This window comes from Tamandua tetradactyla, chromosome 5, assembly GCF_023851605.1.
Source record: "Tamandua tetradactyla isolate mTamTet1 chromosome 5, mTamTet1.pri, whole genome shotgun sequence".
Classification (NCBI taxonomy): domain Eukaryota; kingdom Metazoa; phylum Chordata; class Mammalia; order Pilosa; family Myrmecophagidae; genus Tamandua; species Tamandua tetradactyla.
The window spans coordinates 39,159,794-39,177,450 of NC_135331.1; the positions used below are offsets into that span (position 1 = coordinate 39,159,794).

The window sequence follows — 17,657 nt, forward strand, 5'->3', positions numbered from 1 at the left end:
TCAGGACTTCATTCCTCCTTATGTTGAACACTATTCTATCATATGCATCCACCACATTTTGTTTATCCTTTCATTTGTTAATGGACACTTGAGTTGTTTCCATTTTTTTGGCAATTGTGAATAATGCCACTATGAATATCAATGTGAAAATATCTGTTCACATCCCTGCACTCAGATCTTCTGGATATATCCCAAGTAGTGGACAGGCCAGTTCATATATCTTCTGGATATATCCCAAGTAGTGGACAGGCCAGTTCATATATCTTCTGGATATATCCCAAGTAGTGGACAGGCCACTTCAGGAATTCTATACTAGCTTCCTGAAGAACCGTCAAATTGTCCCCCACAGTGGCTGTACCATTTTAAATTCCCACCAGCTGTGAAAAAATGTTCCAATTTCCACACATCCTCCCTAACACTTGTAGTTTCCTGTTTGTTTAATAGTGGCCATTCTAGTAGCTGTGAGATGCTATCCCATTGTGGTTTTGATTTGCATTTCCCTAACAGCTAATGAAGCTGAGCATCTTTTCATGTGCTTTTTAGCCATCTGTGTATCCTCTTTGGGAAAATGTCTATTCATGTCTTTTGCCCAGTTTATAACTGTGTTGTTTGTCTTTTTATTGTTGAGTTGTAGAATTCCTTTATGCATTCTGGAATTCAAACCCTTATCAGATGTATGGTTTCCAAATATTTTCTCCTGTTGAGTTGGTGGCCTTTTCACCCTTTAGACAAAGTCCTTTGAAGTGCTGAAGTTTTTTGGTTTTGAGGAGTTTCCATTATCTATTTTTTTCTTTCATGCCTCATGCTTTGGGTATAAAAGCTAAGAAATTAATGTCTATCCTTGGATCTTTAATATATTTCCCTATATTTTCTTCTAGGAGTTTTATAGTCCTGGTTTCTTACATTTAGGTTTTTGATCCATTTTTAGTTAATTTTTGAATGCGGTGTGTAGTAGTTAGATTTAGGTGTCAACTTGGCCAAGTGATGGTGCCCTATTTTTCTGTTGCTGTGGACTTAAATCACCAGCATTTGAAATTCATTTATGGTTGATTACATCTGTGGCAGGCTAAGGGGAGTGCCTTCTGCAACGAGTGGTATTTAATTTACTTAGCTGAAGGCTTAAAAAATGGAGGTCAAAAGAGAGGTCAGCAACTCAGACCCAGATGCTTGGAGATGCAGAAAGGACACACCCCTGGGAAAGCTGATGGAATCCAGAGGCCAGGAGAGAAGACCAGCAGGTATTGCCATGTGCCTTCCCTTGTAACAGAGGAACTCTGATGAAAGCTTGTTGCCTTTCCCCCAAGGAACTATACATTTGTAACTAAATAAATCCCCTTATTAAAAGCCAATCTATCTCTGGTGTGTTGCATTCCAGTAGTTTTAGCAAACTAAAACAGGGTGTAAGGTAGGAGCCTTTTTTCATTCTTTTCATTATGGATATCCAGTTCTTCAAACACCATTTATTGCAGAGACTGTTCTGTCCCATTTTAGTGGACTTTGAAGCCTTGTAAAAAAATCAATTGACCATAGATCTGAACTCTCAATTTGATTCCATTGATCCATATGTCTATCATTATGAAAGTATCATGTTGTTTTGATCACTGTGGCCTTATAATATATTTTAAAGTCAAGAAGTGTGAGATCTCCTACTTTTTTGTTATTTTTGAGATATTTTTGGCTATTCAAAGCCCTTTACCCTTCCAAATAAAATTGATAACTAGCTTTTCCATGTCTGCAAAGTTGTCTCTTGGAATTTTGATTTTCATTGCATTGAATCTGTAGATCAATTTGGGTAGAACTGGCATCTTAATGACATTTGGTCTTCCAATCCATGAATGTGGGAAGTCTTTCCATTTATTCAGGTCTTCTTTGATTTCTTTTAGCAATGTTTTGTAGTTTTCTATATACAAGTCCTTTATATTTTTGGTTAAGTTTATTCTTAGATATTTGATTCTTTGAGTTGCTATTGTAAATAGGATTTTTTTTTTACCTCCTTGGATAACTCATTACTAGTGTATAGAAACACCATTGATTTTTGCATGTTGCTCTTGTATCCTGCCACTTTTCTGAACTCATTTATTAATAATAAGTAGCTTTGCTGTTATTTTCTTTAGGATTTTCTAAATATGGGATTATATCATCTGCAGATAGTAACAATTTTCCTTTACAATTTGGATGCTTTTTATTTATTATTTCTTGCCTAATTGCTCTAGCTAGTACTTCTAGCAAAATATTGAATAACAGTGCTGACAGTGTTCATCCTGTCTTGTTCCCAACCATATAGGGAAAACTTTCAATCTCTCACTAGTGTGTATGATGCTAGCCATCGGTTTTTCATAAATGCCCTTTATATGTTAAGGAAATTTCCTTTGATTCCTACCTTTTGAAGTGTTTTTATTATGAAAAGATTCTGAATTTTGACAAGTGCCTTTTATGTATCAATCAAGATGGTCATGTGATTTTTCCCTTTTGATTTGTTAATGCAGTGTATTGCATTTATTGATTTTCCTGTGATGAACCATCCTTGCATATCTGGAATTAAACCTACTGGTTCATGGTGTATACTTCTTTTAATTTGCTGTTGGATTATTTTTGCAAATATTTTGTTGAGAATTTTTGTATCTACATTCATTAGAGAGATTGGTCTGTAATTTCCTTTTCTTGTAGTATCTTTATCTGGCATGGTATTGGGGTGATTTTGGCATCATAGAATGAGTTAGATAGTAATCTCTTCTCTTTAGGATTTTGGAAGAGTTTGGTCAAGATTGGTGTTAATTCTTTTTGGAATCCTTGATATAATTCACCTGTGAAGCCATCTCTTCCTGGGCTTTTCTTTGTTCATAGGTTTTCGATGACTGATTCAATCTCTTCACTTGTGATTGCTTTGTTGAGGTCTTCTATTTCTTCTTCAGTCAGTGTAGGTTGTTGGTGCGGTTCTAGGAAGTTGTTCGTTTCATCTAAGCCATCCAGTTCATTAACATACAGTTGTTCATGGTAACCACTTATGATCTATTTTATTTCTTTGTTGCCCATTGTAATGCCTCCTCTCATTTCTGATTTTATTTATTTGCAGCTTCTCTCTTTTAATATTTGCCAGTTTAGCTAATGGTTTGTCAATATTGTTGGTCTTCTCAAAGAGCCAACTTCGGTTATTTTTCAATTCTCCCTATTGTTTATATTGTCCATTTCATTAATTTCTGCTCTAAACTTTGTTATTTCTTTCCTACTGCTTGCTTTGGGATTAGTTTGCTGTTCTTTCTCCAGTTGGTCAGTGCACTGGTTTGAAAAGAATTATGTATCCTAGAAAAGCCACATCTTAATCCTAATGCAACTTTGTGGAAGCAACAGTTTCTTTTAATCCCTACTAAATAATGTAGAATGGAATCTTTTGATGAGATTATCTCCAAGGAGATGTGACACATCCAAATATTGGTATAAACATTTGATTAGATGGAGTTGTGATTCCCCCCATTCCAGGTGGGGATCCTTTAAAAGAGGAAGCTTTAAAAGCTTCAGAATGAGGAGAGCCAAAGCCCATACAACCAGAGACTTTTGGAGATGAAGTAATATGCCCCAGGAGAGATTCATAAAACAAGAAGCCTGGAGAGAAAGTTAGCAGACATTGTCATGTTCACCATGTGCCTTTCCAGTTGAGAGAGAAAGCCTGAACCTCATTGGCCTTTCTTTTTAATATTTCTAGCGTAAACAACAAACAAACATACGAACATTCTTGACATTGCCATTGGCCTTTCTTGATTGAAGTAACCTCTTGTTGGTGATTTTTATAGACTTGCTTTAATTGGGACATTTTCACGGCCATAAAACTGTAAACCTGCAACTTAATAAATTCCCCTTTTTAAAAGCCATTCTGTTTCTTTTATATTATATTCTGACAACTAGCAAACTAGAATGGTCAGGTAGGTCATCGGTTTTAACTCTTTTGTCTTTTTTAATGTAGGTGTTTAGGAATATAAATTTCCTTCTCATCACTGTCTTTGTTGTATCTCATAAGTTATGATATGTTGTATTTTCATTTTTACTTGTCTTGAGATATTTACTGACTTTTCTTGCAATTTTTTATTTGACCTACTGATTATTTAAAAGCATGTTACTTAACCTCCATATATTTGTGAATTTCCTGTTTGTTATTGATTTCCAGCTTCATATTATTATGATTAGAGAAAATGTTCCATATAATTTCACATGTTTTCAATTTATTAAGACATGTTTTGTGCCCTAGCATATGTTGCACTTGAGAAGAATGTATAACTTGCTGTTTTGTGGTGCAATATTCTATATATGTCTGTTAGGTCTAGTTCATTTACCATATTATTTAAATTCTCTGTTTCTCTATTTATCATCTGTTTAGATGTTCTATCTATTGGAGAGAGTGGTGTGTTGAAGTTTCCTATCATTATGGTAGAGGTGTCTATTACTCCCTTCAGTTTTGCTAGTGTTTGCCTCATTTACTCTGGGGCACCTTGTTTAAGAGCACAGATACTTATGAGTGTTATTTCTTCTTGGTGGATTGCCCCTTTTATTAATATATAATGTCCTTCTTTATCTCATGACATTTTTGCATTTAAAGTCTATTTTGTCTGATATTAGTATAGCTACCCCAGATCTTTTTTTGGTTACTACTGTGTGGAATATTTTTTTCCACCCTTTCACTTTCAACTTATTTGCATCTTTGAGTTTAAGCTGAATCACCAGTAAACAGCATATATATCGATCTTATCTTTTAATCCATGCTGCCAATATGAGTCCAATATGAGTCGGGAGTTGAATCCATTAACATTCAGAGCCATTACTGTAAACGCAGTTCTTAATTCAACCATCTTATCAATTGTTTTTTTATTTGTGAGATTTATTCCTTTTCTCTCTTTTTATCATTTGTTTACTCTTACAGAATCTTCAGTTCTGTGCTCTCCTCCAGACTGCTCTCCTGTCTCTTCAACCAACAGAACTCCCTTTAGTAGTTCTCCTAGGGCTGGTCTTTTTTTTTTTTTCTTGAACTCTCTCAGCTTCTCTTTATCTGTGAATATTTAAAACTCTCCTTCATTTTTGAAAAGCAGTGTTTCTGTACCGATAATTCTATGCCAAGAATTTTTCTTTTTCTGTATCTTAAATATATCATTCCATGGCCTTCTCGCCTCCATGTTGCCTGACAAGAAATCAGCACTTCGACTTATTTGGCTTCCCTTGTATGTGGTGAATTGCTTTTCTCTTGTGGCTTTCAAATGTTTCTTTGTCTCTGTGGCATTTGACGGTCTGATTACTGTGTGTCTTGGAGTGGGTCTATTTGAATTTATTTCTTGTGGAGTACATTGGGCTTCTTAGGATTTGCATGTTTATATCTTTTATAAGCATGGGGAAATTTTCTTCTATTACTTCTTTTAATGTTCTTCCTGGCCCTTTTTCCTTCTCTTTTCCTTCTGGGATTGTGTACTGTCAGTCATTTCCCTGAAATACTCCTCAAGTTGTTCCATTTTTTTTCTGCATTTGTTCTTTTGTCTGTTCATATTTGATTGATCCATTCTCTAACTCACTGATTCTTTCATCTCTTCAAGGGTAGAAGACTGCATGTCTCCAGTATATTTTTAATTTCATCTACAGTGTCTTTGGTTTCCATGTATCTGTTATTTTTCTATGTATTCTTTGTTTTTCTTCTTTATACCCTTCTAGTGTCTTCTTAATATACTTTATCTCTTTATACACATTTTCCTTCATTTCTTTGAACTGTTTCAGGAGATTTGTTTGCATATCTTTGATTAGTTGTTCCAGATTTTGTGTCTCCTCTGAGTTTTTGATCTGTTTCGTTGACTGGCCATTTCTTCTTGAGTTTTAGTATGCCTCATGATTTTTTCTAATATTTGGTCATCTGATTATCTTGATGGGTCTATTCTGAAGGTCAGTTTTCCTATCTTGATAGGATTTAGTTGTTGCTTGTGTTTGTTTTAGGGCTCTGCTTTGACAGTTGGGTCATCCATATTTCTCAGCCAAAACTGGGCCACATATCTGTGCAGTGGGTATAAGATCAGCTCCGATGGGCCGGGAGATGGTCTGAAGAGGCTGTGAGAAGCCCTGCAGGTTTCCTTGGACTTTCCAGCCTGCACATCACATAGTGCTCTTCAGTGCCTTACTCATCCTCAGAAGCCATTTGTCTCCTCGACCCCTGCAGCATCTGACTGAGTGGGGCTGAAACCACAGGGTCCTTGTGCTCTCACATTTTCGGTCAAAATCCAGCTCAGTGTTGTACTCTGTACTTGTGGCTGAGGATTCCCTTAGCTCTATCAGTCTGCAAATGTCTCCAGGTGAGAATTGGACCAGGACCCGTGGCTGGATTTACAGTCTCTGTCCATGCTTTCTCAGACTCTTTGTCTCTCACTGACCTGGGCTTTGACATGTCCTCTCCTGTCCACTAGGTCCCCAAACAGTTGATTTGGGCAGTTTCTACCTGGTTACTTGCAGCTGTTGGGAATAATTCTGCCCCCACCTCTGTAATCCTCTACTTTGGAAACTCCTTCTTGTTGCCCTTTTGTATTCTGCCTCATCGACTTAAGTCCTGCTGCAGGTCTCCGTGGTCCTGGGTCTCTGTGTCTGGACATAGGTGGGGATCTGTCTCACCTCTGTGAGGGATATCACAGTCCATGTTCTTTGTGGAGGTAGGAGGCATCCCGGTTGCTACCTCTGGGCACTTTCCGAGTTGGGATTGAGTGAGGGGAGGGGAGAGGACCAGCCAGTCGGGATGGAAATTTCCTATATGATATTTTTCTCTTTCTTTGATTTAGCACTTGTGGGATCCTTCTCCAGTCTTTACCTTCTTCCAGAAATCTAAAAAGTGAGAATTGTCCTTTTTTTCACTTAATCTTTGGGGAGAGGTTTCCAGTAGCTGTCTTAGGTTGCCATACTTGTGACATCATGCTGTATGTCAAATAATTTTCATGGTTAATATCTCTTGGACGTCCCTCTCTGCCGCATCTCTCTGACTTCCTCTTCTACCTTTTTCTGCTTTTTAAGGGCTCATGTGGACTCATTGGGCCCACCTGGATTATTCAGGAAATCTTTATCTTAAATTCAACAGAATAGTAACATTAATTACATCTGCAAAGTCCTTTCACAGCACTACCTACATAAATGCTTGGTTGAATATCCAGGGTCCAGGATACTTGGGGGAAATTTTTAGAATTCTGTCTGTTTACAACATCTGTTCTGGTTTCTTGGTTCCTGATTCATATCTGTATAACTTTTGATTAGCACCCGTGAGTATAATCTCATGCTGACACAGTGTTTAGGGAAATAAATTTGGCAGCAGATGTGAAATGTTGTATAATAGTCATAATTTGGACAGAGGATATTGTGTTTTGAGTACTTCACAATTAGTTCATTCTCTAAGAAATTATGTCATGCATGGACAACTATGAATAAAAGCTTTATTCTCTCAGCATCATTTATAAAATAAAAAAGTGGAAATAACTTGAATGAATGTCAGTCATAAAATAGTGAAATAGGCAACAGGTTCCATATCCTTGATCTAATGCTCCTCACACATTACATATTATAGTTAAAAAGAACATATAACACCATGGGAAAAAACCTTTTTACATTAAATGGTGAAAACAAAAATCTATCAGTTGACACCTATGTCATATTTATGATTGCAGGCAGCAAATTCTGGTGATTAAGTGCAGACAGTAGAGCTGGAGTGCTGGATTCAGATCCTGGCTTAGACATGAAATCTTGACCCAGCTGCATAATCCCTTTAGGACCTCGCTTCTTCTTCTGTAACTGGAGTTAAAATAGGACCCATTGCTTAGGGTTGGTTTGAAGAGCATATGAACTGGAATATTTTGACCTTAACCATTCAAACTTTTCTGTCTAATCAGATTCAATTCTTGTTTTTATTGGCTTTAGTTTAAATATCCTCTGGATAGTAATGGTTCATTCTTTAAAGTCCTTGCTTTTGCCCTAAAATTAAAACAGTTCAGTTTGTCTTGCTATTTTATTTGTCAAGATGTATCTCCATGGGCTGATGTCATATTAAATGATGTCATATTAAAGATAAGAATAAGGGGGCAAAATTGATCAAAATGGAAAAAAGAAATATTTTCTAAGACAGAAACGTGGGTCCCTGTGACAGAGGGAGAAATTGAATTGTGGATTGCCAGAAGCCACCAAGAGAAAGCCACAGACTTCAGAGAAAGCACGCCTCTGCCAAAGCCTTGGTTTTACACTTCCAGCTTCCAGAACTCTGAGACAATAAATTCTTGTTTAAGACAGCCAGTCTGTGGTGCACTGTCACAGCAGCACTGACAAGCTAAGACAGGATCTTTTGCCATTGTCCATTCAAACTGGTTATTGCTGATTTATAGGAAAATAATTGATATTTGTTGATAACCTATTGAACACTATTGACCTTCAGATGTTTATTACTTTGAAAAATAAAATATCTGCAAACACTGACAATTTCATCTTTTCTCACCTATATTCCTTATTTATTCATTTTTCTTGTCTTTTTTGTTGGTCAGAACTTCCAAAACATTGTTAAATAGTATCAGCAATTGGACGTGCATCCATATTTTATTATTAATTTTAAGAGGCATGTATTATTCCACAGTTGTACAATTATGTATGATGCTTCCTATAGATTTTTACAGTATTTGAAAGTATATGTATTTGGAAACATTATCTAGAAGAGAGGACCTTATATATAATTCTCTGAAATGGTAAAAGGTGAGTTGATTATTACTTACATGAATAATGGAAATTCAAATTATTTCCAAATATAGGATCACTTTTATTTCCTCATATGAAATTAAAAAAAAAAAGCTTGGCTTCAGCAGATGTTATTGTGAACTTAGGAATTTGGATGGGAAATAACTGGACTTTTCTTTTTCCCATAAAATTCTTATGTGGTTGGAAACATAAATTGTTTTGCTCTTTTAGCAAATACTTTCTCCATCCATATAAATACAATAACAAAATGTGTTTTACCCAAAACATACCAAGTTGTCAGTTATTATCAATTCTGTTGTAGAAAGCATAGTTTTCTCTTTATAATGAATAATTCATCTTTATTTTCAGCAAACATCGCAAGGCAAGGAAATCTTTGATTTCTAATGGAGGAGTACAGAAACCTAGGATTTTAATTTTCTTCCAAAATTGATTTATTCTTCTAAAAATAGCTTCTGCAGAAAATGGTACAGCAAATTTTCTGACAGTACAAGGAAATAATGACATTACTTCCCTTGTATTTAGTGTTATGTATAGGAAAGGAGGATTTGTTCCCTGGGCTTCATTTACATATCATCCATATTAACAGGGCATTTACTCAGCCTAGCCATAAGAGTCCCAGCCTCATACTCTGTGAGCACTTGCTCACTTTAGGTCATCAGTCTCTCAGATACAATGGCTCAACAATTCTACAGTTTCTATGTAGGTTGGATCATATACACCAATAAAAACCATAATGAACCCAAACACAGGCTTGTGTCTACAGCCATCTCTAACTCTGGATTGAAATAAAACTTGAAGTCTTCACTGTCATAGCATAGCTACATGTGAACTTTTAGAGCTGTGACTTTTCTTCCTACTTCACTTTCATTGTTTTATTTTCACACTTGGATTCCAACTTAAATTAAGCCCCAATGCACCAACCCTATCAGTTGCTTATGAATGAAAGGAGGAAAATGAGTAATGGCTTGCGTTTTCCACATCGATGATTTAATTTCCTTTGTTAACATATCTGCTATTTATCTTTTCCATGAATTCCTGATTTTTTTCTTCCTGCCTCTCTCCTTACCCCACAAACCCACAGATGCCCTACAATGTGGAGAGTCCCTTAAATGGTTTAGGTATTGTTTCTTGTTGCATGGCATCCTAGCCAGACTCTCTAGCCCCTCCTAGGTCTCTGTAAACTACCCAATATTTAGTGCATTTGTTTTACTCTTTCCCTATGTTGTGAAGGTTTTGTTTTTTGCAATCAGAAATCATGATTCATTATCCAGTATATGTTTAATGATGTTTAGTTAGTTGGAAATGTGTGAGTGTTACATTCAGAGAGTAACTGGGTTAAAAAGTTATTATGCTTTCCAAGTGTAGGAATGGAAAAAACTTGTTTGACATCTTCCTAGGTGCCAATAACTGCTTAACTTGAGACAATAGACTTTAGGGTAAGTATAATATAACTAAAGGCTTTAGTATAACTACTGAGCCTATTTTTTTTTTATGAAGAATTGTTCTGGCCCACATTCATAGCACTATAAAGAGTCCCAAGGTCTCTTATTTCTCCCCTTTTAATATAGAATAATTATATTTGTATGGAAAATGAACACATTTTCTGCATGTCTTTATCAACCAAATACATACACATACAGGATGAAAAACAGCAGTGCATTGCCAGTCCTAAATGTCCCATTATGGATATTCGAGGTGGAAATAAACACTATTAGGCTATTCTAGCTACTTTGTTCTATGAATGATCAGAATGTTCCAGGCAGATTAGTGACATCACAGTTTCAGTGCCATAATCCCTAAAGCTTTTGCTTAGCCACTAGGAATCAGATGTTTGGAGACAGACAGAAGAAGCTCAGAGAGGAGGCCACTAGAACCAGGAACTGAAAGCAATGAAACCCAAGAGCAAAGAGCCAGCAGACATTGTCATGCGCCTTCCAATGACAAAGAAACCTGGATGCTGCTTTTCCTCTAAGATATCCTGAATTTGGACATTTTCATGGCCTTAGAATTGTAACTTGTACCTTAATGAATCCCCTTCATAAAAGCCAGTCCACCTCTCATTTACTGCATTCTGGCAACATTAGCGAACCAGAAATAGGAGCTAATTAAATACAAGGGATGGGTTATAGCAGAGGAGAGCTCAACCATCGCATCCTAGGAGTGTTGGTTTGAACTTATTATGTACCCTAGAAAAGCCATGTTTTAATCCTGACTCAGTCTTGTGGGGGCAGCCATGTCTTTTCATCTTTATTCAATGTTGTAGGGCAGGCGCTTTTGATTAGATCATCTCCATGGAGATGTGATGCACCCAATTGTGGGTGTGAACTTTGAGTAGATGGAGATGTGACTCCACCCATTCAAGGTGGGTCTTTTAAAAAGGGGAAACATTTTGATGAAGGCTTAGATGCTTGAACTGCAGACAGAGTGAGCTGATGAAGACATTTGGAGTCTGAGACAGAAATAGCCCAGATGCTAAGCAAGAACTCACAGAAATAACCAGAACCTGAAGAGAAAAAATCTCCGGCCCCAGCACATGCTAAGCCGAGAGATGAAGTCTAGAGTTTTGTCCTGGAGCAGCTAAGTGTGGGCACACAGATGCTCAGAAGGGAAACCACTGGCATCAGATGCTGGAAGCTACAAAACCGGGAACCAGAACCAGCAGGCACCAGCCCCGTGCCTTCCCAGATCACCATTCCTTGAGCCAAGGTATCTTTTCTCTGGATACCTTAGTTAGGACATATTGACAGCCTTAGAACTGTAAACGTGTAACTTACTAAATTCCCTTTTTAGAAGTCATTCCATTTCTGGTATATTGCATTCCAGCAGCTTAACAAACTAAGACAGCAGGTTTCTGGCTTGGATAATTATTAATGAATTCACCAACAAGAAATGCAGTAAGAAGAGAGGTTGGGAGTGGGAGTACATTTCTTTTTGGGGGGAAGTTCATTTCTTAAAGTATTTGTTTTGAGGTGTTGTAAAATATGAGCATAAAGAGAATTGTCAGGTACCTGTCAGGAGAAAGATCTAACTTTCAGTTCTGATTTGGAAATTGAAGCCATGCGCACATGCGTTAACTCACGGAAACTATGGGGCATTAAAAAAAAAAAAAGATGTTCAAAAGGAGAAGGAAATCTTTATCAAGATTTAGGAGAGGTGTCAGAGTGGTGAAGAGAAGAAAAATCCCCAAGTGAGGGCATAGAACTGCTTAGAGAGAGCCAAGAAAAATAATAGCATTGTTCAAGTTTGCTAATGCTGATGAAATGCAATACACCTGAATATGATTGGCTTTTACAGTGGAGATTTATGCACTCACAAGCTGACAGTTCTTAGGTCACAAAAATGTCCAAATCAAGGCTTCAACAGGCGATGCTTCTCCATGAAGCCTAGCTATCTGTGGTCCTCATCTCCTCTGTCTCATGACCAAGCACATGGCCACATCTACTGGTCTCTCCCTCCTGGGATCCTTTGCTTTCAGCTTCTGGCTACCCTATCTGTGGTTTTCTTTCTGAGCTTCTAGCTTCTTTTAGCTTCTCCGGCTTTTTTTTTTTTCTGTCTGTCATCCTCTTATAAAGAACTCCAATAAGAGAATTAAGACCCACCATGAAGGATATGGGTCACTTCAAATCTTACTCACCAAAAGATTCTATTTGCAATGGGTCCATACCCACAGGAGTGGATTGAATTGAAGAATCTGATCTTTTCTGGGGGTACCTACAACTTCAAACTACAACAAGTGCGATGGTATAGAAATTAAGAGAGGAGAGAATACTAAAATTCTAATACTTAGCCATGCTTAAATGCTACAATCAGTTTTAAAACATGTGATTAATATTTTTCTTTGGAATTAGGTGTTAAGTTATTGTTATACCTTGGAGAGGGCAGTTTAAAGGGATTTTGCTGAGGGTTCTAATTTAGTGCATTTGATCATTATGGAAAACAAGGAGGCAGATAAAATGAGGAAAGGATGTTTTTAATGTAACAGATATAATTTGAATTAATATAAATAGAGAGCTAATATCAGTAACCTGAGGATGTATAGTGTGGCATGGAAAAGAATGGCAGCAGAAGGTCGTTGGCAGAGTGGAGTTTAGTTTGCTGCAGAGACATTACTGAGATATCCTAAAGAAAACTCATAGACTAATACAATAGAACTAATCCACCAAAATGGGTTGATAAGCCTCGAATTCTGAAGAGTGGCAGCTCTTCTGGGATCATGAGCATGGACATTTGATTAACCATGAGTTGAAATGTTGAGCCTCATGTATTGTTTTTCTAGGGTGATAGGAAAAGACAAAGAAAAAATGAGGAATTATGCATAGGATATAGTTTGAACTTTTCAATAAATTGTCTCATATTAGTTACATGTAAATCCAGACATCATGGCTCCTTAGTAAGCACAGAAAATATAATATACCAATTAAGGTCAGTAAATCAAACTTTAATTACTTAAACCCTAATTAAAAATTGGAGAATAATTCAAAAGACAAATGTATCCTGGAGTTTTAAATAATGTATTTACTTAAAATTATGTCTTTTGATCATGCTAAGAGTAAAAATTATTTCTCCCTGTGTGCTTCCAACTGGAGCTGATAAGCTAAATACATTACCATTATTGTAAGGTAATTTTAATTCAGACATAGCATTAGGAATCTCATATATTTATTTGGTGATATGTTTATTTAAAGTGCAATGTTAAGCTTGGAGCCTCTTAGAAAATACCCTAATAATAAAATGTTATCTAATATATATTAACAGTTATGTTGGTTTGAAATGATGTATGTACCCTAGAAAAAACATGTTTTAATCCTAATCCCATTTTGTAAAGGTAGCTGTTTCTTCTAATCCCTGTTCAGTATTGAATGTTTAAAACTGTAATGAGATCATCTTCCTGGACATGTGATTTAATCAAGAGTGATTGTTAAACTGTATTAGGTGGAGTCGTGTTTCCACCCATTTGAGTGGGTCTTGATTAGTTTCTGAAGTCCTGTGAAAGAGGAACATTTGGCAAAAGAGAGATTTCTGAGAGAACAGAGAACGACATAGCCACGAGAAGCAGAGTCCCCTAGCCAGTGACCTCTGGAGATGAAGAGGGAAAACGACTCCTGGGGAGCTTCATGAAACAGGAAGCCAGGAAAGGAAGCTAGCAGATGACACCATGTTCACCATGTGCCCTTCCAGATGAGAGAGGAACCCTGACTGTGCTTGCCATGTGCCTTCTCACTTGAGAGAGAAACCCTGAACTTCATCGGCCTTCTTGAACCAAGGTATCTTTCCCTGGATGCCTTAGATTGGACATTTCTATAGACTTGTTTTAATTGGGACATTTTCTTGGCCTCAGAACTGTAAACTAGCAACTTATTAAATTCTCCTTTTTAAAAGCCATTCTGTTTCTGGTATATTACATTCTGGCAGCTAGCAAACAAGAACAACAGTAAATTAGATACCAACTGATTTCAGTGTATAAATTTTGTCTTATTTATTGTCTTGAAAAAAGGTACTTTTTTTTTTTTAGGAAAACTGAAAGTTAGATTTATTTGCTACATTTTATCTTCCTGTTGGACACCATGATTAGAAATCCCCAAATCAGGAAAAGATGAAAGCAAATTTTTCTTGATTGAGGTTTTACTGTGCAGGGTGAAACACTAATATATTCAATATCAATCTTTATAGCACAACTAATAAATGGTCTCATAACTGAGGCACACAAAAGCTTTTTTGTCAAGTCAAGTTAAGCTTTATCACATTTAAAAAATTCATGTATAAAACAAGTGTCATTTCAAAATATAGATTACTTCTTAAGAAGAACTTACAGGAAATAAAAAGTAATTAAATTTTGTGGAAAGGAAGTGTTAAAACTGACTGAAATTCAGAAGATGCACTATTAATGTATTGTGGAACCATGGTCATTAGGTGCAGGGATGCCAGGGGGATGCTGTTTCCATTGGGAACAGAGGTCCTCAATGTGGATCTCCTGATCTGCATTATAAGAGGTGAATTTCAAGAGCTTATTTCCTGCTACCTAGCAGTCCAGAACACTCTACTGGTCCCATGACTTCAGTCCTTTCAAAGAGGCATAATGGCCAGCCATTCTGGACTTTTAGAAAGAGCTTTCTGGAGATTTATCATCAACAGGATAAAAAATCTTTAAGAACTACTGGTTCCAACACACTTCAGAATGGTCTAGATTGCTTCAAAATAGGAAATCAAGTTGTAATTAATTTTTTTACATTTAATTTTATACCTGAACTTTCTATATCATTAAGATGCCAATGTTTTAATGATAGAAGTATAAAATAGATATAAAATTCAGAATCACCTATTTGTCTCACATACAAGTACAGCAAGTATTAAGCAGGTAAATAGAATGGCAATATAATAACAAAAATAGAATTTGTATATTTGCCCAAATTGAAACAACTGTGTCTTCAAACTCAAGGTATAGGGCAAATTGAACACTTGATCTTGGCAACTGCTACATCATCAGGTCAACACTTCTCATATAATGAAGGAGGTATTTCTCTATTCACACAGACTTTTTAAGTACACATATGCTGATCTGTAAATAGTTTTCCTTCCATGTTCAGCATCCAACCATTAAAAATGCACACTTCAAATTCTTCTGTGTGGGCTGATACTCCTCTCTTCAGAAACGTCAGTAATGCTTTTGGATAAGTTTTGAAATATGAACTGTAAATTAACACAGGTATAATCTTGATAATATGAAAAAATATTCACATTAGAAAAAAAAACTACAATTATCGTCAGTTCTATTTCCTGAAAATTCAGTTGAGGTAGCCTCTGCAAGCCACAGCTCCACATTTGCACACAGTTCTGACCCTCTTTTTGGCTGGGCTGTGGTCAATAGAATCTGAAGATATATCTCCAGAACCTTTCATTTGATAATCAAAAGTCAACTCTTCTCCAGCATTTATGGTTCTGGTGGAAAATAATGCTATTCAGGGAAGACGAGTATCAAGGTTATCAATGAAAACATTGAACACCTGAAGATTTGGGTCACAACTGTGATTTACAAAATGAGATACTTTTCCATATCGTGCTGCATCTACTGTGAATTCATCCGATTCATAGTCCAGATCAAAGAGGTATGTAATTCCTTTGTTGTCATATAGCTGCCCCTGTCGTTCAGCTTCTTCACTTGTAATTACCTAAAGAGAAAAAAACTCTCCAACATATTCCATGACAAAGCTCATTCTCTTAATCTTTACAAGGGTTTTTACACCCCAGCCACAGCCATTGCAAGTTCGAAAGATGCAAAGGGAATACTGTGTGCCTTTCTGTAAAATCCTATTGGGACAGTCAGGTCCACAATGACACCTTGAGTTGCATTCATAGATGGGGGTGCCAGGGGGGATTCTAATCTATTGGTTTTTATCATAAGCCAAAAGAACTCCAGCTTCAGCAGGACAACATTTCTCAAAGAAGCAATCTGTGCATGAACAAACAAAGGTGGCCTCATTTACTAAACTGATTCCAGGAGCTGGCTTGTACTCAATGTCGTAGAAGTCTGAAGGTGGGCCCTCTAGATCAACAGCATTTTCAACAAATATCATTCCTTTGTGATTCTTTCTTCTGTTGAGCTCGTCTTGCCATCTCTGCAGAGCTATCCTTTGTTTAGCCTTCTTTACAATGTATTCAGCAATGGCAGGTTTCAGAGCTTTGTTACTGTCTTTCAGAGTTATTGCTTTACCTTTCTTTACCTGAGATAAATAGTTCTGCTTGTCATTAGAGAACTGCTGAAGTAGTAATGGACATTTCAGATTTTGCAAAGGTTCCCAAGTATTTGTAGAATCTGGCCATCCTTTACGAGATAATATTCCATGTCCTCGGCGTGCCCCGGGCCCGGCCATCTTGCGGACTCCCATTCAAACTGGCGCGGGCCGCGGGGTCGCCCGCCTCCGCCTCCAAGGTACTTATTTTTTCCCACCTTGAGTACTAATGCCCAAATGATGCCATCCCTAGTCATACTTCCACTGAATTACGTGAAGTAGAATATTATTGGGTTGAAATTTAACTTGTGTTGGGTGGTATGATAAATCCTAGCAAACCCTGTATATTTTTTGATAGAGGTTGGATATTATGATAAATACATCAATGAAAACAAATGGAAATAGATATGTATCATATATAAACTCATTAAGAACATAATTGAAAAGAAAAGGTTAGAAGTTGTCATAATGAGAAAGAGTAGGGTTCTTAATTTTTTTTTTTTTGGCGTGGACAGGCTCCAGGAATTGAACCCAGGTCTCTCATGGTAGGTGAGAATTCTGGCACTGAAAAGTGAAAGGGAAGGTTTTTTTTTTTTTTTTTTTTTATTGTTAAAATATCTTTTCTTCCAGTTCAAGGAATGCCCTAATTTTTCCATAGAAAATCAGAATAATTTCATTTTAAGAATTGTTACACTTAAACCATTATTTGTATATGTATAAAATGAGCTTATTGTACTAACATTTGAAATTATAGAAATATAAAAGAACTAATCAATTTCTTTTATGCCTGACCCTACTCTGAAATACTATTATGATTTGGGTATTTATTTTCCTAGCTTTTTATATTTAAGATCACTATTTCTTGATTATTTTTGTTATACAAAAAGTGACTTATACTTCTACAAAGTAACTTGCTATTACTCTATCTACTATAAAATAGATACTTTCCATTCTTTCTCTCATAAATCTGACTATCAATATGTCTCATTTTAAGGAAACAAAATTCCATTCTATGTATGAACCATCATTTATTAATCAATTCACAACCAGTAAGCATTTAGGATGTATCCATTTGTGCTATTATGGATATTGAAACAACATGCCAACAAGCAACCTTGTGCATTTATCTTTGATGAGTTTGACAGTTATTTAAAATATCTATAGGAGAAATTCCAAGAAAATAAAATTACTTTC

General features: G+C 36.4%; 1 pseudogene; it reads right to left on the reverse strand.

Annotated features, from left to right (window-relative positions):
• Positions 1 to 15,502: 15,502 nt before the first annotated feature.
• LOC143683060 (histone-lysine N-methyltransferase SUV39H2 pseudogene) lies at positions 15,503 to 16,720 on the reverse strand (annotated as a pseudogene).
• Between the last annotated feature and the right edge of the window lie 937 nt (positions 16,721 to 17,657).